Raw genomic sequence first — 14,476 nt, 5'->3', positions numbered from 1 at the left:
AAAGCTTTAAGCCGGCAAATACAACTTTGACATGTCAGCCAGGGCACCCACACCATAGCTAGAATCCAGGAATCAGAAGGTGGAGGAAGGTAGAATTCACAGCCAGCATCTGTCAAATCCCTAGACTAGCCACAAGTACTCCCCTGGGCCAGGGAAAGTAGGGAGAGGTGGGGAGTGGACCGTGTGCCCTGGTGCCTCTCAGCTCAGCTCTGCGGTGGGGGGTGGGGACGGAGAGGGAGGCACTCAAAAGGGGCCCCCACTCTAGCTTTGCTTCCATCCCCATCGGGGAAGCTATGGCAGAGGCCTCAGAGGGCCAGACACGTTCGGAGCTGGGGGAGGAAGTTCCCTTCCCCCTGGATTGTTCTCCTTGGAAAGTTGAAGGAAGAAGAGTAGCAGCATGTTTTAAATCTGAAGAAAATTAGAAGAGGTCTGTGTATGTAGTTCAGCCTGTATCTGTCATATAGCATGGACTTGTTGCAGGGCAGTGGGAAACCATCAGCAGTGACCAGACCAGAGGTGACCTTCAGGAGGGGCCCTCGGGCACCCTCTGGGAAGTGGCTTTTACAGGGAGGGTGGTGAGGAAATGAGAAGCCGTGGCATTGCTAAAGCTACTTTCACGACTCACAACCTGGCACCCACAGAAAATGGTGCGCCTGTGGCCTCTTGGGATGAGAGGAGGCTGCTGCAGGTCTCAGGTGAGGGGCCCTGGGGCTCCCCCAGCTGCAGGCCCCACAGGCTCAGCGCCCCTGTAAGATTCCAACCAAGCTGGGAAGTCTTGATCGCAAAGAACGCACAAGAAACTTGATAATGGTTACTAATGGGGAGGGAGGCAAGAGACTTTGGCTTCCAACTCTTCACCTTGTGTACTATTTTAGTTTATTAAAGTGGGAGTGCATTACTCATAAAAACAAAGTTTTCTAAAGAGCCGAGGTGACAAGGCTGACTTTGACTCCTCTTCCAAGACTTGAGGGAATAAGATGGGAAAAGGGTGTTGGCAAGTAGAAATGCAGCGAGTGAGATAGTACACTGTTTGAAGGGAATCTGACTGATGAATGAATAGTACTGCAAATTTTTGTCTTCATAACTTCGGGCTCCATAACTGCCTTTTCATAACATTTTGACTATAATAGCATAGGAATTACCTAATCAATACAAAGGAATATTATCTATTAAAATAATTAGGAAAACTCTTCATATATGTAGGAAATGCTCATATCAAATGCATTCTTAGAAATTTAGTCAAATTCAGAAATTTAGTTATTCCTTTATATATAACATTATATATTGAGATAAGAAAAATAAAAAGCAGGATACAAATGGTTCATATCAGTGTAAAAATGGCTGGGAAGAGGTTCTGCAAGGTAAAATGCAAAAATGGAAATAATTCTTATATCCTCAACCGTGAATAATCTTTTTTCTCAGTCATTCCCTCCAAATTTGAGGTCTGAGCGTCAGAGTCCACCAGCTGCCTGAGCTCCAGCTGGTGGAGGGCAGGGATGGGAACAAATGGCCCCTCCAGTTGGGGGAAGGGCTCTTCCACCCACCAATGGGTAACTCACCCAAATAGGAAGAGGGTTCTCATGCTAGATGTGCCCTAAATAAATGTCCGTGTATTAGGGCAATTGGGTTATGGATTTTTTGGGTCAGAATTACCTTCATTTTATTGCATTGTATTTTGAGAAGTAATGCATTCACATAATTCAAAAGCCAGAAAGCATAAAAGATACCCACAGGGAATGTTTTCCTTGTCCCTTATCTGCCTAGTTCCCTCCACCCCAAAGGTAACCTCTCAGTTTCCTATGTACCCTACCAGAACCTCGTATGCACCTCAGGCAATAAAAACACAGATTCTTATTTTCCCCTTTTTATTACACAAAAAGTACATTGTATGCACTGTTGGGCATCTTAATTTCTCACACCCAAAGAAGGTATCAGTACATAGAAAGCTTCCTCATTCTTTTTTACAGTTGCATAATATTCCATTGTATTAATATATCATATTGCATTTAGCCATTCTCTTTTGATAGGGACTGTTTTGAATTGTTTGGACATTGGATTGTTTCCAGACTTTTGTTATTCCCAGCAACAATGCAATGAATAACCATATACATATATTATTTCACACGTGCAAGAATCTTGGTAGGATTAAAGTCCAAACATGAAATTGTTGGGTCAAGGGTATTTACATTTGTAATTTCGATGGAGATTGCCTAGTCACCCTCCAATGTACCGATTCATAACACCAATGTTATCAGAATCCCTGCTTTCCCACAGCATTGTATTTTTAATATTTTTAGAATTAAATTTCAAATCCGTTTTTCCTTCTCCCCTTCCAAACTTTAAATTCCTACCTAAAGTAATGAAAGCCTGGACTGAAGTGGTGCAAGTGAGGGGATAGGAGTGGGAGAGAGATTTGGGAGGTGGCCTGGGGTGACCCAGTGACTGCTAGGGAGGGGGAAGGTGCTCTCGGCACTCAAGCTTGAATGTCCATCTTTGTGCTGGCTCAGGTGATTGCCACACCCTGAAGATAATCATGCTTGTCATCTGACATCGCAACCTGTCCATCCAGTCCGGCCACGGGCTCTGCCCCTCACACCACCAGCCTGGCCCGCCCTGCCTCCCGGTCAGCAGCCTGACCTCCCGGCTGCCCGTCCTCACCTCCCGGAATTCCAGATGGGAGCTGTCACCTGGAGGAAACAAGTCTGGTCTCTTTGGCCCCAAACCACACAGGACAACCTATTCATAGCAAGATTGCACAACCAGCTGGAGGGCAGCCTGGCTGGGCACCGGGAGAGCCAGGCCCTGGTGCACGGTGGCCCTGGCAAGTCCTCCAGCTTTTAGAAGGGAACTGTCTCTGTGGCAGCTCCTCCTCTCCAGTGGGGGGAACATGCTGCTCCAAAGGAAAAGCTCTATCACCCTCCCAGGGGTGGCTGCTCCTCCCACAGGTACCTGGGGGAAGTGGGGGGCCTCTCACTAGTGAACACAGAAAGCAGGAGGCAGGCTTCTGCAGACGGGGACACTGACTCATTTGAAAGCTCTCTATGGCTCTGTGAGGAGCCCGTGTCATGCAGTAAGAAGGAAACTCAACTCTGGAATGAGACAGGCCTCGATCAGCCCCAGCTGTGCCATTCTCAGGCTGGATGATGGGCATCACCTCCCTGGGCCTTGTTTGCTCGTTCGTGAAATAGAAACCAGGCTGCCTGTCCTTCCAGGGTTGCAAGGAGCGCGTGGGAGTGCGTTGTGTTCAGCACAGTTTGCCCTTCAGGCCAGTCAGGAGCAAGTACTTAAGCGAAGAGCCTCCTCTCTTACATACACTTCGTTGGTCCACACTCTACTGGGTGTTTTATTTGTTTTTTATTACATGAAAATGTAAAACAAAATTAATCTGACATATTAATGAACCCCCAACAGTATAATTAGGTTGTGTGGTAATTACAAATAAAAGATAACCAATTTCGGAGGTTTGTCTGCTCCGTTTTCTTTGACACTCTCCAGGATCCGGGTCTGTTTCTGTCATGCCATGTACCACAGGCCATTATCATTATCACAACAATGTAAACGTCGTGGCAGGAGAGGGTAGGAAGACGTGATTTCTAGTCCTGGCTCTGCCACCAAATGCCGTGTGACCTTGAGGGGGTCATAGCCCTCTTCTGGGCCTCAGTTCCCCTCTACACAGTCTGCTTCATTAACACTCGGTGCCTTGTCCTGGGGAGTGAGAAACGGAGCGTATGCTCCGAGCCACAGCGCCAGTTGCGGAAGCACAGCCACTGACCCGTGTGAGTCAGGACGTTGGCAAATGCTAACATGTCCATTTTCCAGAAGAGAACTGAGGCAGAGTCCAAAGTGGGCCCTAAGGTTCATTGTTTCTTGCTGCAACCCACCCCTCACCCCAGGCCTGCAAAGCCACACACTTCAGGCAATGAGATCCCAGGGAGTGAGATGGGGTTGAGGGCGCATCTTAAGGGGGTGGGGGGAGGAATGGAGAGAAGGCAAAGGAGAAAGGGAGAAAGGGGGAACAGGAGCTAAAGGAGATGGTGCAGGGAGTGGAGAGAATGGCTTGTTCTGGGGTGTCCATTGCAGAGGAGAGTGGAACACATCTGGGGTTACACCGGGGTTCTGTTACTTTAAGACAGAAACTGGTAACCCATCTGGGGTTATACCGAATCCCTCCATTTACTGTCTTAAAGAAGTGAAATGATACAGGGACCCGTAGCCCGGCTGAAAGTTCTGTCAGACACGGCCAGGAGGCCAGGACGATTTGCTGGGAGTGGCTGCAGGCTGGACCCATCTGAGGCAATGAAGGAAACTGTCCCCTGTGTGTGTGTGTGCACATGTACGTGTGTGAGAGACAGGGGGCTGGGGCGGCGACCCTCTGATGCTGATGTCTCCAGGATGGGGCCAAGACGGCATTTCTCTAACACACTCTTCCCTGCCCAGGGCACCTTTGTAGCACTGCTGTGTCCCTGCCGGGTGTTTGAAGAAGAATCTAATTAAAGAGAACCTATCAGGGTGGTTTGAAGCTTTTAATTGCTGTTTGTACTCCCTGTGCAGTGAAGTTTAGGTCTCCTTCCCCCAGGCTTGGCTATGCCCAGGGCTAGCTCCACTTCTGGGGGAAGTAAAAACTGCTTCTTCTCTGCAAGGTGGAGGCACCACTCAGGCCTGCTTTTATGCAATTAGGTTCTTTTTGATAGAAGCCACTTGTTAACGAAATAACTCAAGGCAATTTAACTTTTATGACGGTAAGAAATCTGTGTAATAATAAATGCACCTAGGAGAAAACAATCCTTTGTGAGAACAAGTGGACTGCTGCTTGCGAGGCCCCATGGCATAGAGAGAAACCTGCGGACTTTGAAGTTAGATGCAGTTACGAAGCTTTATCCTCTCCAAGCTGTGGTGTCCTTGTCTGTTTCACGGGGGATAATAGTAATACTTCCCTTGAGGATTCTTATGAAGATATCCACCTCTTTATTCATCTGGTAACTTAACATATATTTATATGAGCCGGTGCTGTGTAGAGCTAGTAGCAAAGAGCTCAAGCTTTAGAAAAAGAAAAGGAGGAGATGGATGGACGTCCTGAGTTTGCCTCTGTGAAGTAGGCAAGTTACTTAACCCTCTGAGCCTCCATTTTTTCCTCTGCAAAACAGAGATGATAATAATAGCCCTTCTGCATCCTGCTATTGCAAGGCTTAAATGAGATAATCCATGGGCAGCACTGAGGACAGTATCTGGCACAGATGAATTTAGCTGTGTTTAATACATCAGAATTGCTCAATAAATCATAGATTGTGCAATTAGGTTTCTAAAGGGTAGCCACTACGCCTTACCCAAAGACAAGGGATAGCAGATTTTTTCAAAGTGTCCTCCCTGGATCATCTACATCAGGAAGGCATGGAGGAGCTTGCTAAAACTCAGATTCCTTGGGCCCATTCCGGAAGTACTGAATCAGAATCTGATGAGGTCTACAATTCTGCCTCTTCAAACATTCTTCCCTGTGATTCTGGAATACTCCAAAGTTTAAAAATCCCTGGGGGGTAAAAGGTAGAATCTCCTACCCACTTAGGGATGTCCGCTGTAGTAGGCAGAATAATGGCCCCCAGAAGCCCACATCCTACTCCCTGAATCCTGTGAATGGGTTAGGTTATATGGCAAAGGGGAGTTAAGATTGCGATAGCATTAAGGTTTCTAATCACCTGACCCTCAAATAAAGAGATTATCCTGGATTATCTAGGTGGGTCCATTGTAATCACAAGCATCTTTAAATGAAGTCAAGGGTGGCAGAAGAGTCTGCATTAAAGAGATGACGTCATGAGAAAAACTCTACCAGTCATTGTTGGCTTCACAAGTCAAGGAATGTGGTCAGCCTCTCCATACTGGAAAAGGGATGGAAACAGATTTTCCCCTAGAACTTCCAGAAGGTACACAGCCCTGTCGACACCTTGATTTTAGCCCCAGTGAGACCCATTCTGGACTTCCAACCTCCAGAACTGTACAATAATAACTTTGTATTTTTTTAACCCCTATTTTCTACTGCACCCCATCCCCTGGAAACCTGTAATCTAGATTTAAATTCTGACTGTATGAGTTTCCTTATTCTAATTACTGCATATTAGTGAGGTCACTCAATGTTTGTCCTTTTGTGTCTGGCTTATTTCACTCAACATGATGTCTTCAGGGTTCATCCATGTTGTCGCATGTATCAGAACTTTATTCCTTTTTACAGCTGAAAAATACTTCATTATGTGTATACACCACATTTTGTTTATTCATTCATCAGTTGAAGGATACTTGGGTTGCTTCCATCTATGGCAATTGTGAATAATGTCACTATGAACATTAGTATTTGAGTGCCTGCTTTCAGTTTTTCTGGGTATATACCTAGAAGTGGGATTGCCAGGTCATATGGTAATTCTATACCTAACTTTCTGAGGAACTACCAAACTGTCTTCCACAGCAGCTGCACAATTTTATACTCCCACCAACGAGTGAGTGTTCCCATTTCTCTACATCCTTTCCAATACTAGTAATTTTCCATTTTTTTAATCATAGCCATTCTAGTGGGTATGAAATGACATTTCACTGTGGTTTTGATTTGTATTTCCCTACCAGCTAATGATGTTGAGCATCTTTTCATGTGCTTTTTTGGCCATCTGTATATCTTCTTTGGAGAAATATCTATTCAAATCTTTTGCCCATTTTTAAAATTGGGTTGTTTGTCTTTTTGTTGTTGAGTTGGAGAATTTCCTTATATAGTCTGGATATTAAACCTTTATCAGATTTTTCTCTCATTGTATAGGTTGTGATTTTACTTTCATGATAAAGTCCTTTGATGCACAAAAGTTTTTAATTTTTTTGAGGTCTCATTTATCTATTTTTTTCTTTGGTTACTTGTGCTATGGGTGTAAAGTCTAAAAAACCATTGTTTAACATAGATCCTGAAGATGCTTCCCTATGCTTTTGTCTAGGAGTTTTATAGTTTCAGCACTTATATTTAAGTCTTTGATCCATTTTGAGTTGATTTTTGTATATGGTGTGAGGTAGGGGACCACCTTCATTATTTTGCATATATGCAGGAGATCCAGTTTTCCCAGAGCCATTTGTTTAAGAGACTATTCTTTCCCAACTGAGTGGCTTCACCCACTTGTCAAAAATCAGTAGGCCATAAATGTGAGGGTTTATTTTTAACTCTCAATTGTTCCATTGGTCTATATGTCTGTTATTATGCCAGTACCAGGTTGTATTGATTACTGTGGATTTATAATAAGTTTTAAGATCAGGAAGGGTGAGTCCTCCAAATTTGTTCTGATTTTCAAGATGGCTTTGGCTTTGGCCCCTTACCCTTCCATATAAATTTGATTATTGACTTTTCCATTTCTGCCAATATGGCTGTTATAATTTTCATTGGGATTGTGTTGAATCTATAAATCACTTTGGGTAGAATCGACAACTTAATAATATTTAGTCTTCCAATCCATGTACATGGAATGCCCTTCCAGTATTTAGGTCTTCTCTGGTTTCTTTTGCAATGCTTTGTAGTTTTCTGAGTACAAGTCCTTTATGCCCTTGGTTAGATTTATACCTAGATATCTGATTCTTTTATTTGCTATTGAAATTTGTACTGTTTTAAGCCACTAAATTTGTGGTAATCTGTTACAGCATCAATAGGAGAATAATACCTCATCTTAAATCAAGTTGGGTTCACGCCAGTGGATTTGGAAGACCCTGTGGGATCCAGACATGGGCTGGGGTGGGAGCCCTTGGCTGAGGGGAGCTTTAGGGATGCTAGAGAGCCTTGGACCAGCTTTCCCAGGTCAAGGCTGTCTGCAGCAGTTTTTGCCAACCCCTTCTGCCATATGTTCCTTGCTCATTTACACTCTGGTGCTCAAGACAGCTGTTGAGCTGTGTGTTGGTGACTGGGGGGTGCAGAGGACTCAGGGTGCCTAAAAATCAAAAACAGTGCAGAGGCCCAAAGGGTGGTTATCATCTCTATCATGTTTCTCGCCTCATCCAACAGAGCCTGGTGGCCCAACTGGCTTTTTCCAGAACCCTGAAAAGGCAGAGAGCACCATTCCAGAAGCCTCCAGACTGGTATGGGGCACACTCTCCCTATCCTTCCCCATCCCCTCCTCCCCACCTATGAGACCTGCTACTGACAAGCACTGTGCAGATGGCTTCAAGTTCATCATCTCTTTTTTAAATGATTTTGTCATGAAGCTTTTCAAACACATAGAAAAGGTGAAAGAATGATTACCTATATACACATTACCTAGATTCAACAGTTCTTAACATTTTGTCATATTTACTTTAAATATGTATATATGTCTTTGCTTTTGCTGAATCTTTTAAAAGTTCAGACATCATAACACTTCACCTCTAAATATCTCAGTATGTATCTTTCAGTTACATAATATCCCTGCAAAATAAGTATAGGTATCAGGCCCATTTTACACTCCAAGAATTTGAATGTAAGAATTTGAGTGTAACAATCTGAGGTTCTAAGAAATGAAATTGCTTACCCAAAATCACACAAGTGGTGAATGATGGAACTGAGACCTGAACCCAGATTTACTTCCTCTCTTCTCTTGAAATGGTTTAAGACCTCAAATTATGGTCAGCCAGGGGGCAGGCTCTGGCTTGAGTTTTTTTATGAGAAAATTCAAAAGCATTTCAGAAAGACAAAATTTCTTCTTAATATCCCCTTAAGGTTAAGCTACCACTTTCCAAGAGGCTGGGTAAATTCCCAGGATGCCAGGTTACTGGAGAAAGGTGTTCAGGATGAGGCCCCAGAGTTGCAGATAATTTAGGGCTTCGAAGCTGCTGTCCCTGACATGCAGGTACCACCACGGAGCATACCCTCCTGCCCCCAACATCAGCCTAAATGTCCTCCATCCTGGATCCATGTGAAGCAGAAGAGATTGGCTAATTGTCCCCATTTTGCTGGTGAAAACACCATGGCATAAAGGGGCCTGCTCAAAGAAGACTATAACCCCCATATAATGAAGAAAGTCCTAATAGTGTGTCTTAAAATATGGGCTACCTGAGAACCTAAGATGGTGGCTAGGAGAGACAGGGCAAAAAAACACCCCCATGAAAAATACTAGATAAAAGCCAGAAAGTGACCCAGAACACCAGTTCTAGTGATGCACCAGTCAGACAAGGTCAGCTAAATCCACAGGACCATGTACTTGGTGAAACCAGGAGTCTGCATTCTGAAACGAGTGAGTAAGCCATCGAATATCCAGCACCCATGCTGCGGTGTGGGGGAACCAAGGGTTGGCATTTGGAAGTGGACTAGTTCTTTTTTAAAAAAAACCCAAAAGTGGCTGCAGATACAGCAAAGCATGGCAGGAACTGGCTGTGTGAATGCCTCAGTATCTGGCGTGGAAGATAGCCTTTCACGTACCCATGGCCAATTGTCTCAGAGCGAGGAAGGCAGAGGCGAGCCAAAATGGAAAAAAACCACACCCCTTGCAGCCATCTTCCCAGAGGGCTGGGAACATTCCTGCCCAGCGCCGGAGCCACAGCCCAGAGCCATGCAAAAAACCCCAGTGTGACAGGACGTGGTTCCAGCAATACATGTACATGCCACAATATCGGGCATGGACAATAGCCTTTCATGCACCTGCAGCTAATTGTCCTGGAGCTGGAAAGGCAGAGCTGTGCGAAAAGGAGGAAATTAACATGCCCCATTCAGCCATCCTTTCAGCAGGCTGGAAACACCCCTACATGGCCCGGAGCCCAGAACTTCCCTTGAGGGACAGCACACACTTGTGATGTAGCATGACCTTCCCTCAGCAGAGACCCTAAAAGGGCATGACTTGGAAGAGGGACCCACTCGGAAATCCCAGGGACCATATGTCAATACCAAAGACTTGTGGGGTCAGTGGCAGAGACGATCTGTGGCGAGACTGAAATGAAGGTTTAGACTCTTGCAACAGCCTTAAATCTCCAGGAACACCTGGGAGGTTTGATTGTTAAAGCTGCCCTCCCTCCCTAACTGCTCAGACACACGCCCCACATTCAGGGCAGACAGCACCAACAACACACCCAAACTTGGTGCACGAGTTGGACCCCACAAGAATCAGATCCCCACACACCACAAAGACAAAGTTGGGGAGAACTAACTTGAGGGGAATAGGTGACTCGCGGATGCCATCTGCTGTTTATTGGAGAAAGTGTACGCCACCAAGCTGTAGATCTGACAAATTAAAGATTCATCTTTGAATAATCCTACATATCCTAAAAGAACCCTATCAAGTAAGGCAAATGCCAAGAGGCCAAAAACAACAGAAAATTTTAAAGCATATGATAAAACCAGATGATATGGATAACCCAAACCCAACCAACCAAACCAAAAGATCAGAGAAGACACAGTACTTGGAGCAATTAATCAAAGAACTAAAGACAAACAATGAGAGCATGGCACAGGATATAAAGGACATGAAGAAGAGCATGGCACAGGATATAAAGGACACAAAGAAGACCCTAGAAGAGCATAAAGAAGAAATTGCAAGAGTAAAGAAAAAAAAGAGATGATCTTATGGAATTTAAAGAAACTGTTGACCAAATTTAAAAGATTCTGGATACTCATAGTACAAGACTAGTGGAAGCTGAACAACGAATCAGCGATCTCGAGGACCACAGAATGGAAAATGAAAGAACAAAAGAAAGAATAGGGAAGAAAATAAAAAAAATCAAAATAGACCTCAGGGATATGATAGATAAAATAAAACTTCCCAATATAAGACTCATTGGTGTCCCAGAAGGGGAAGAGAAGGGTAAAGGTCTAGAAAGTGTATTCAAAGAAATTGTTGGGGAAAACTTCCCAAACCTTATACACAATATAAATACACAAAGCATAAACACCCAGTGAACTCCAAATAGAATAAATCCAAATAAACCTACTCCAAGACATATTCTGATCAGACTGTCAAATACTGAAGAGAAGGAGCAAGTTCTGAAAGCACCAAGAGAAAAGCAATTCACCACATACAAAGGAAACAACATAAGACTAAGTAGTGAGTACTCAGAGGCCACCATGGAGGCAAGAAGGCAGTGGCATGACATATTTAAAAATTCTGAGAGAGAAAAATTTCCAACCAAGAATACTTTATCCAGCAAAGATCTCCTTCAAATTTGAGGGAGAGCTTAAAGTTTTCATAAACAAATGCTGAGAGATTTTGCTAATAAAATTCCTGCCCTACTTCAGATACTAAAGAGAGACCTACCGACAGAGAAACAAAGAAAGGAGAGAGAGAGGTGGAGAAAGGTTCAGTACTAAAGAGATTCAATATTGGTTCATTAAAGGACATTAAGAGAGAGAGGGGAAAAATATATCTGACAAACATAAACCAAAGGATAGGATGGCTGATTCAAGAAATGCTTTCACAATAATAACATTGAATGTAAATGGATTAAACTCCCCAATTAAAAGATATATATTGGCAGAATGGATCAGAAAATATGAACCATCAATATGTTGCATACAAGAGACTCATCTTAGACACAGGGACACAAAGAAATTGAAAGTGAAAGGATGGAAAAAATATTTCATGCAAGCTACAGCCAAAAAGAAAGCAGGAGTAGCAATATTAATCTCAGATAAAATAGACTTTAAATGCCAGGATGTTATGAGAGACAAAGAAGGCCACTACATACTAATAAAAGGGACAATTCAACAAAAAGAAATAACAATCATAAATGTTTATGCACCCAATCATGGTGCCACAAAATACATGAGACAAACACTGGCAAAACTAAAGGATGCAATGGATGTTTCCACTATAATTGTGGGAGACTTCAACACATCACTCTCTTCTATAGATAGATCAACCAGACAGAAGACCAATAAGGAAATGAAAACTGAAACAATTTGATAAATGAATTTGACTTAACAGACATATATAGAACATCACATCCCAAATCACCAGGATACACACTCTTCTCTAGTGATCATGGAACTTTCTCCAGAATAGACCATATGCTGGGACATAAAACAAGCCTCAATAAATTAAAAAAAAAAAAAACTGAAATTATTCAAAGCACATTCTCTGACCACAATGGAACACAATTAGAAGTCAATGACCATCAGAGACTTGGAAAATTCACAAACACCTTGAGGTTAAACAATACACTCCTAAAATAAATGGTTTATAATGTAGAATGTAGGGGAACTAGCAATAGAGAGCAATTAATGAAGGGGGAACAATAACCCAATAAGAACAGATAAGCTGTTGTGGGTAAATTTAACATTCTGGGAATGCCCAGGAATGACTATGGTTTGTTACTTTCTGATGGGTATGGTAGGAACAAGTTCACAGAAATGTTACTATATTAGGTTATTTCCTTGGGGTAGAGTAGGAACATGTTGGAAATAAAATAGCTATTTTAGGTTAGTTGTCTTTTTCTTACTCCCTTGTTAAGGTTTGTTTGAAATGTTTTTTTATTGTATATCTTTCTTTAAAAATTTTTTTTGATATAATTAAAAAAAGAATTAAGAGTTAATGACAATCAATGCAATATATGATACTGGGGTGAATCTAAGAATGGAGGAGAAAAGCTCAAAGGGGGCAAAAGGAAAAATTTGGAATGTAGAATTTAAGCTTTACATCCATATTAATTTTCTTGAATTAACTGCAGTTAAGTTAATGACGTAAGTGAATATCCTTGTTCGTAGGAAATGTACCTGGAAGTGTTATGAGTTCAAGGAGTCTGATATTTGCAACCTGCTCTCAAATGTTCAGAAGATGATAAATGGGTATATAGATAATTGATAGAAAGATAATAATATAGTAGAAAGAGAGGGGGGAGGGAGGGAGGGAGAGAGGAAGGAGGGAAGGAAGGAAGGAAAGAAAGAAAGGTCCTGCAAAGGTAGCAAAATGTAAAATTGGTAGATACGGATATCTGGGGGTGGGGGGTGTTGGAGTTCTCTGTATGGGGTTTGTATTGTATTTGCAACTGTCCTATATGTTTGAAATTATTTCAAAATAAAAATTAAAAAAAAAAAATGGGCTACCCAATTAAAGAATCACTGGGAGACTGCCCCAAACCTCCCGGATAGATGGGCCTTTTGTCTATCACATTTGTTGCATGTTGACTGAATGATTTTCTCTGTCTCTGAACCTGGGTATAAAACTGAACTGGAGAAACACTTCAGGGAGGCAGAGTTGGGAAAACTTCCCCTGCTTTCTGCTGGCATAAAATAAACCATCTTTTCCTCTTAAAAAAAATACACACACACATATATATATATATACACACACATATATACATACATATACATACATATATATGTATATATATGTGTGTGTGTGTGTGTGTATAGGCTTGCGTGTGTGTGTGTATATATATAGGCTACCCCCTGAACCAAATAAGTTGGGGAAGCTTTTAAAAATGTAAACGCCTGGGTTTACCCCAGATCCAGGGAATCAGATTATTTAGAGAAGGAGCCCTGGACTCAACACTCTCCCCCAGTGACTGCCTACTCAGGTTCGAGCACCGGTGGCCAGCTTCCTACACTACACTGCACTACACTGCACCATCCTCTACCATACCCATTTTACTCTACTTCTGAACTCCCTGCTAAATTGCTCAACTTTCTCAGTGATCTTTAAAAATATTCTCAGAGTAGTTTTTTTTTTAATTTAAAAAAATTCATTTTAATTTACATACAGTAAAATTCACTTTTTGGTGTATAGTTCCGTGACTTTTGACAAATCATAGAGTTGCATAACTACCACCACAACCAAGATATGGAATAGTTCCATTACCCCACAAAATTCCTTTGTGCTGCCCCCTTGTAATCAAACCCTTAACCCTATAGTTGTGCCTCTTCCAGAATGTCAGATAAATGGAATCATACAATATGTAGTCTTTGCATCTGGCTTCTTTCTCTTAGCAAATTGCATTTGAGTTGTTGCATCAGTATTCCATTCCTTTTTATTGCTAAGTAATATTCCATTGTATGACTGTACCACTTTGTTTATCCATTCCCCAACTGAGAGACATTTGGGTTGTTTCTGGGTTTTGGTGATAAGCTCAATGATCCAAATCTAATTAACTGAATATTTTCCATGGGAGAGTAAAACTCTCATTTAGCACCAGTGTGATAAATGTGGTATGAGAGGGTGGGGGACAGTTGAGGAAAATGGCTCACATGTTCTTGCCGATAGGTTCAGGGTCCAGGTTCAGCCACGGAGGACTTGAGTGTGTCATGATGATGGATCTTCTGTTCTTCCAAACTCATAAAAATAGCAGAGCCTTACAATGTGCCTCGGGGCCTCTTCCTCACAAATGAAATGAAGGGCTCCTGGAAAACCAGGCCCCCAAGCTTACTCTGAAACAATCTGTGTGAGCCTCTCTGTCTGAGAATACAGTGTGTCCCACAGGAGAGTGTCACTGTCCTTCACAGCCCCCTACAGTTTACAATGCTTTTGCCCAACCGGATTAATTTGACCTCCCAAAAGCCCAAGAGGGAAGA

Source organism: Choloepus didactylus, chromosome 7 (genome assembly GCF_015220235.1).
Source record: "Choloepus didactylus isolate mChoDid1 chromosome 7, mChoDid1.pri, whole genome shotgun sequence".
NCBI lineage: Eukaryota > Metazoa > Chordata > Mammalia > Pilosa > Megalonychidae > Choloepus > Choloepus didactylus.
This window is presented reverse-complemented; position numbering follows the sequence as displayed.